Source organism: Arachis hypogaea, chromosome 1 (assembly GCF_003086295.3).
Source record: "Arachis hypogaea cultivar Tifrunner chromosome 1, arahy.Tifrunner.gnm2.J5K5, whole genome shotgun sequence".
In the NCBI taxonomy this organism is placed as follows: Eukaryota; Viridiplantae; Streptophyta; class Magnoliopsida; order Fabales; family Fabaceae; genus Arachis; species Arachis hypogaea.
In genome coordinates this window covers 78101094-78109517 of record NC_092036.1, presented here as the reverse complement: position 1 = coordinate 78109517, position 8424 = coordinate 78101094, and positions in this window count along the sequence as shown.

Here is an 8424-nt window from a genome sequence, read left to right as displayed (position 1 = left end):
CTACAATATGAGAAACTACATATGGATGCTAGAGATAATATAAGTTGCAGTGGTTTGGGTAATGAGCAGTGTATATTGATGTATTTATTTTCATACATGTTGATTCTAAGAAAACATAATCATGGAATCTTGTTTAACAAAGATATTCTAGTGCTTTGGGCTATGGTGACTGGAAAGGAGATAAACTGGCCTTATTTTATGGTTCATCATATGCTTGAAATGAAGAAAGGAAAATCAAGTGTTGGTTTAGGATATGCTTGCCAATGGACCAAGATTTTCACCTGGCTTGGAATTGAGTTGAGTGAAGAAAAAAGTATCATCTTGAGTAATGTAGCTAAGATTGATGACAGCACTCTAAGACAGATGAGAAGAGATCCGGATGCCCAAGAACCTCAAATCCAAGGACAACCACAAGACCCTGAGGTGTAAGCACAATCCCAAGAACCCCCACCACCACTGCCTCCTTCGCCAACAATGCGAGATTTAATGGATGAATTGCGAAGCATAAGATTATATATGGGGGGACAATTTGCTTATATGAGGCAGCGTTAAGACAGGCAAAATGAAGCTATCAATCATCAAAGAGAAGAAATTGATCTTCTATACACTATTCTAGGCATCACAAACCCAAGGGGCATCATCCCAAGGGGCTGGACCATGAAGAAAATCTGTTTCAGGGTCTTGAAATTGTTTCGGTTGTTCCTGAAATCAATTGATATCCACGATTGAATTGGCTTACCAATCGATTGAAGAATGCTTGCAATGAGGAGTTTGTATGCATTCAATCGATTGTTTTATTAGTGAAATCGATTGAAGTATCCTCAAATACTAATTCAATGATTGTTTTGTTAGTACAATCGATTGAAATATCCACAATTACTTATTCAATCGATTGTTTTATTAATGAAATCGATTGAAGTATCCTCAATTATTATTTCAATTGATTGATAAGTGCTTGAACACGTATAATGCTATTCAACTAGTTTGTTCCTATTTTTATTTAATTATTAGTGATCCGTCTATTATTATTATTATTATTATTATTATTATTATTATTATTATTATTATTATTATTATTATTATTATTATTATTATTATTATTATTTGAGTATTTATCTACTTAAAAATAATTATAGATAAGATCTAATCATATGAATTAATAAAATTTACTTTGTTAAATTGTAAAATAGAAATCAAGATATAATTCAATTTGTATTTGATTTTAACCAAAAGATAAGATAACATAAAAATTTTTAGAATTATTCACTTAGTTTAAAAATTTAAAAAAAGATAGAATTAAAATTTGATTATCTTTATTCGGTGTATATATATGTGCTCACTCTGACTAATTTTTTATACTTTGACAAATTATTTTAAGTATTTGCCTTTCAACCAAATCTACTCATACAATATTCTTCAGTTGATAATAATCATGGATATTCCTTCTAACGAAGATTTAGTCCCCAATGATGCATGTAATATACAAAATATGTCACTGGCTACAGACTGTGATCTTATCACACTTGATTTTGGTGATCAAATTAGAACTACAATTCCTAGTGCTAAGGTAAACCGTAATGGGTTTTTAATTTTTAGTAGAATATATTATGAGTGATTTAATCTTTTATGTTTTCTTTCTACAGGATGACCTAGCTATCAATGACGATGTTATTCAATACAAGGATCTAAATAAAAGTGAAGAATTGTCTAGTAAAGTGGAAGAGGTTCTCCTTAGCATGCAGGTAATTTAATTTGGCAAATAGTGATGCAATTTATATTATGTAATACATTTTATATATTATAAACATTTTTTTGCTATTAGTTGTGATTAGAGAAATCTTTGTCTTATTCCATTGACAATCTTATTAGAACAACCATCACTCTTTTTGTATTTTTACATTTATATGAAATTATTTTACCTAAAATATTTGCAGTTATTGAGAGTTGTAAACATGGCTCGGGACGAAAAAATTGATAAAATCCTTGAATCTATAAGCCGCATTGAGACAATGATAACATAACTGAGTCTGAACAATGATTTCGAGACTCCAACCAAACTTTCTTCACAAAAGACACGTCCATTCTCAAATAGATTAAAGCTAAGAGTTTAGATATTGATATTCATATTGCTATATCAGACGATGAGGATGATCTTATTGAAATGGACAAGAGGTCTTTCACTCACGATGATGCGTTCAACATCAAAATCAATATGGACAAACCAGTATCCCCAACTATAAGAGCCGCAACGAAAAAGAAAAATATATCAAAGGTATATATGCATGTGTAGTAAAATTCATGCATCAGATTTTTTACTAGTATATTCCTAACATGATAATAAGTGTTTATTGACCTATTTTTTTTCTTAGGGTGAGACTATTATGGGGACACAGAAAAAATTACCGTTTACTCTCCCAGGCAGAGTTAGAAAGCCAAAGATTGAGCCCAAATCATTCAATAAATCCAAGGCGTCTTATGCATTGAGCCAATCCACAAAAGACTATAGCAGACCTGTTTATTTCTTTTCCATTACCAACGTAATTACCTCTTAGGCACCAATCTTTAATTATCTAGTTTGTTATGAGTAGTGCTAATTAACCATCTAGTCTGCAATATGTATTGCTAATACTTTTGTGTTAAACTTTGTAGTCAATGAAGTATAAATTTATGCCAACTCCAACCATGCGTCTTTTGGAAGATCAGATAAAGGCCTGTACATATGCATTTTCAGCCTCGCTACATCCATCGTAAGTTAATTTGATATTTTTTGTGTTGTCGACGATCAATGAGGACCCATCTAATGTGTTTTGGTTTTTAATTGATACAGTGAAGAAGTTGTAGTAACAAATACAATCAAAGCAACTAGATCAGACTTTGATCATTTTATACCTGACAAACCCATTACTGATAAGGTACATAAATCATCTATTAATTAATTTACATTTGATTTTCTGCACAATCTAATAATATATTTAGATTATGATTCAGATTCTTGAATTAGCGGCATTGAGATGCACTGATGAACAATCTGATGTAAGTTTTAAGAGAACATGGCAACTTCCACCGAGTTTTATGGTATATTATATAACCCCTTACAAGATAATTTTATTGATTATAAATTATAAATATAATGCTGATATAGAACCATGCTTTATCATGTACTAACAGTTATATGAATGTATTAATGAATTAGGTGGATGTATTCAGCAAGAAAAATTTAAAGCAGAAGATGGAACGCTATATTTATAAATTTATGCAACCTACTGCTGATTTAGAATTTGTAAGATTTTTTTTGGATATTCTTTGTTGAATATAGTTTTTTCTCATTAACAAACATAACTCACGGGAAAATTTTGTGGTCTAGATATATGTTCCTATTCAAGAGGGTGACCACTGGTATCTAATGGTAATCTCGGTTGATCGCACAATCTATCACTTGGACACCCATTTTAATGATGACAGAATTTACTATCGTGAACGTGTTATCAAGACACTAGTAAGGCCAAGAAAAAAATTTTATAAGCTTATTTGCTGATATTTTGTTTTTATTATTTAACTAGTTAATTGAAATTAGGCAAACGTACTAGAGCAAGTCATCATGTCAAACTTTTACAAGAATGATGACATTCAAGAGTATAATAAACAATTTCATGACTACAAAATTAAAAGGCCAGAAGATATACATCAATGTAGTTCAAGCTGGAACTCTGTAACTTAGGTAATGAAGTGGATGGATATGACTTTTGAGTTTAAACCAAATGGTAACAATAAGGTGAGCATTTATAAAATAACTCTCTAATATTTAATCCCTATTTTTTTGTACTAATTTATAATAAATAAATTGCAGCTTGAGGATCATGATATTCACATGATAACCGCTATGCATTTATTCAAAAGTCGGATCAACTAGAAGAAGTCACAAATTATAGCGCCGGCCAATGAGTTTTGGAATATGCAGACAAACCATGAGATGTAAAGATAATAGTAGTAATTTAGATAAATTATAATACTTTGGTTATTGAGTATTTATTTGTTATGTTTGGTGGATGTACTTCTTTAGTTATTTTTCAATGACTTCTTAAATAGATATTTATTGCTTTGTGGCTTTTACAAATTTTCTCTATTTCTATGCACTATATAGATATTTTAGTTTAAAAAACTCATATTTTTATGATGAAGTAATGTCATTTTCATTTATTATTTCAGCAACAATGCCATACAAATATTATGTCTTGTGAATTATATTTTACTTTATATAATCTATTTATTTAAAAAAATTTCCCATTTTTTATTTGTTTGCATTCTATTTTTTTGTTTTTATATATTCAAGATTTAACCTCTCTATTGAATCTTGACTAGAAAAAAAAAGATTATGCAATACATACCAAAGAAAATTAATAATCTGTTCATATATTGCTAAGACATATGCAGTATATATGTTACAAAATTTTAAGCAATTCTTCCTAGATTAACGTGGTTCTAAAATGGACATACTTAATTCATTAGTAGCAAGTAAATTACTCTAATTTGGTGAAGTATGATAAATGATCTTTCAAGCCACAAAAGGTTTTTTTCTTAAATTCTCTTGTTCATATTTTGTAAGGCGTATTTTAGACTTGTTTATATTTGTGGAGCTTCCTTTTGCACTTGCGTGGTAACTTCAAAAGTCCAATGTCACAATGTCATTGAGTACCAAAAAATAATAAAATTATATAACAAGCTGCTATGTTTACAATACAAGTTCTTTGGCAATGTGGCTGAAGTTTGTCCTAATGACAAATACAAGTTCTTTAGAATTAATACATGTGCTAGAAAGAACAATAGCATCATTCTTAGGTAGTATCATTAAGCTAAAATATGATAATTCTTCATTATGTATTAAACTCTATCCCATTAGTACACAAACATGTTCTTACTTGTAAGAGTAATTAGAGAATCTGTAAGATAGCTTGGCTTGACTTTACTTAGTTCTGGTGCATCAGCAACATAATAGGAGGAGGTGTAGTAGTTAAATATACTTAAATCAAAGGACCCTCTTAAAATCCCTGATTAATATGAAGAGAACTTTGGCAACCTATTTCCCACCAGAAGCTACATCGAACTTGGGTAGTTTCCTTTTGTTATTGGCTCTATAAACCTGAAATTTCATTATTTGAATCAGCTTTCATGTGACAGTGAATTCATATGACAAATAAGCTACAGCAGCATATAATTTACAATGAATTCAAATGACAAAAATTCTGTAACATGTGATGGCACCATCAAGAAACAAGCCTCAGCCACATTGCCAAAGAACTTGTACATCAAGAACAGATGTCATGTCCTCACCCTTAATCATATTTATCTTAACTCTATTCAAAATCATCTTTATGTCCCTACTTCCATCAAATTCAAGCAAACCAATAACCCTATCAGCATCTCTAAGGGAAGTTATATCTGGTGTGGTTATCAAAATTTGCATCCCGATTCAAATGATATCCACCCCTAAATGTGATAAATCAAAATAATATTCAATATTAGCATCATAAAAATCAATCCTTGATCCAACCCAACCCAAGAGAGAAATACAGTATACATAACAATAATTCCAAGTAACAATATTTACATACCGGCAGCGAGAGACAGACAGCGGCGAAGACAGAGAGAAAGAAAGCTCAAACAAAGCTTTCACGCGACAGCGACAGAGCTTTAATGCGACAGTGACAGAGCCTCCACACATGAACACAAAGAGAGAGCTCTCGAACAGAGGAGACGACGACGGAGCTTCCACACGCGACGGTGCTTCTACATGCACGCCTATATCCAGTGGAGAAGTGTGGCGATGAAAACGAGCGGGGCTGCGAGGCTGGGGGCTGGGAGCTGGTAGCTGGAAGCTAGGAGCTAGGGGCTAGGGGCTAGGGTTCTTCACTTTATTCTTTCAATTTCCATTTTCAGTTTTAGAGAGGAGAGGGTGGGAATGGGGTTGGGGCTGTGTTAGGCCGTTAGGGTATTAGATCTAAGTTTTTTTTCCAGCCCATTAAACGACGCCGTTGGTGGGGCAGTTTAAACCATAAACCCACTAAAAAAACCGTTTGGTTCTACCGGTTTACCAGTTAAATACCGGTTTGACCGATTTTTTGACTGGTTTTTTGCTAAATGATATTTATTTGACAATTATTTCATATAAAAAACATAAGCACGAATATTGGAAGAATATATAAAATTTCATTAATATAGTAAAAAAAAATAGAAATACAAATATGAAAGTGATTCTCTACGCAAAAATATTAAGTTTATGGAGGTTGCTAATTATCGCTATCTAAATCAGCTGTCGGTTCGGTATACATGTCGCCATCATCCGAACCATTAGCTTCATCTTCTATAACATTGTTGTCAATGTCCTTTTCCCAAGGACATGCTGTCTTCTTATGTCCTTCCATTTGACAAACATTACAACGTTGCCGCTTCTTCTTAGATGGTTGTCCTGAGCCTATATTGGTTTGATGCATATACAGATTGCTACTTTTAGCTACACTTGACTGAGGTTGATTAGTGCCTTCATCTGCAGCCTTGTAAGATGAGTACAATCCCATAATTATGTCACGTGTCTCTTCATATCTCTTTGGGACTTTAGTAGCAACAACAACCAATTGTTTAGAAAATTCCATCAAGGCACTTTGATGACTAATAACAACAGCATCCCTGGTGAACCCACTTGCATCATTGAGTGCTGATTTCACCTTTTTTGTCCATCTATTCAATACCAATGACCAGAAAATCTCACAAATTTCTCTTTCATCTAGAACTTTCACAATATGTTCGCAAGGAATTCCAAATGACTCCATTCTTAAACAGGTACACATGAAGATCATTTCTTCTTGACAAAATTCAACGGTCCACATAAAATCGGGCCTCCCATGCTTACACACAATGTACTTTATGCAATCATCGTTATTCTCTATGTTTAGCACCCGCATTGATCCAACTCTAGAGAGAAATTACCAAAATAATAGCAATATCTTATGAGTGTATAACTCAACAGCAAATCTCTCTAGCAGCTCTATACAAGTCTACATGACAGGCACCCCACGTGTAGATTTATAATCAGCATTAAATTCTTTAAAGTGCAAGTGTGCAACACACCTTTGAAAATGCTCTACAAAATTTGCAAATCATACCGCGACCTCACATACATTGCCACAACTGAGTGTAAACCTTCACATCTTGAGGTAGTTCTAAAGTCAGCAAAAAATTTTCCTCTTATATATGCAGTAGCCCACATATGCTTCTCTTCATACATGTTGTTCACGCACGGCTTATCCTCAAGGCCAAATTCTTCAAGAAGCTGAACCTACTTACGCTTAAACACGGGATTCTTGTAGTCTCCCAACATGATTTTTCTAAATTTAGATGTAAATGATAGATTTCCAACATTGCTAATTGCATTTCAAATGAGGTGCCAAGTGCATAATCTATGTCTGACTTCGGATAATACATCTCTTACTACATTCTTAATCTCCATGGCCCCATCAGTTATTATTGAGGTCGGGGTCTTACCCTTCATTGCAAACATGAGCTGACACAGGAGCCAAATATATGTATCAGTAGTTTCGTCCATAATTAACGCAGCAGCAAAAACAATTGTTTGGTTATGGTGGTTAACCTCGCTGAATATGACTAATGGACAACTATACTTGTTCTTCTTGTACGTAGCATCAAAAGCAATAATATCTTCGAAGAGTTGGTAGTCTAGTTGGCTGATCCTATCAGACCAGAACAAGTTACGTAACAAACCTCTTGAATCATGACATGTCTTGAAATATAATTGTGGATCCTTCAACCGCATATCCTCCAACTTCTTCAACACTCGTGCTGCATCACCAGGAACTTGACGCCTTTGCCGAGTAATCTCATTGTACATATCTCTGAGACCATAGCTAACAAATTCATACCCGCCTGCTTGGCTAGCTAGAAGACCAAATATCTGTGAAGTGATAATTCCGGACTTTAGCATGTTAATCATTTGCATAATATCTGCCTCTGACATTTTTCTATGGGCAGGCAACATAGAACTAGATTGTGTATCTAATAGATCATGATTATGTTTGTCAGAGAAATAAAAGATATGCCACCTTCCAGTTTCTGATACAAATTTAACATCCATTCGGACTTTACACCCAGTTCTTATTTTCAATCTAGGCTCCTTCTTCCTTTTTTTTCCCTCGTGTAATATTTCTCCTCTCTGAATCCTTGCCTATGACATACAAACTTTTGTTTGTAAATCTCACTAATACTATTCTTGAAAGTCTTACTCTTCCTTGCACTAAAGCCCTTCGACTTTGAATACTTCAGATAAAAATCAAATGCAAGCTGCAAAGTAGAAAAGTGATATTTACCAATTTTTTCCGCACAATTTTTACTGAAATTCAAAGTTGTAATGTCTTG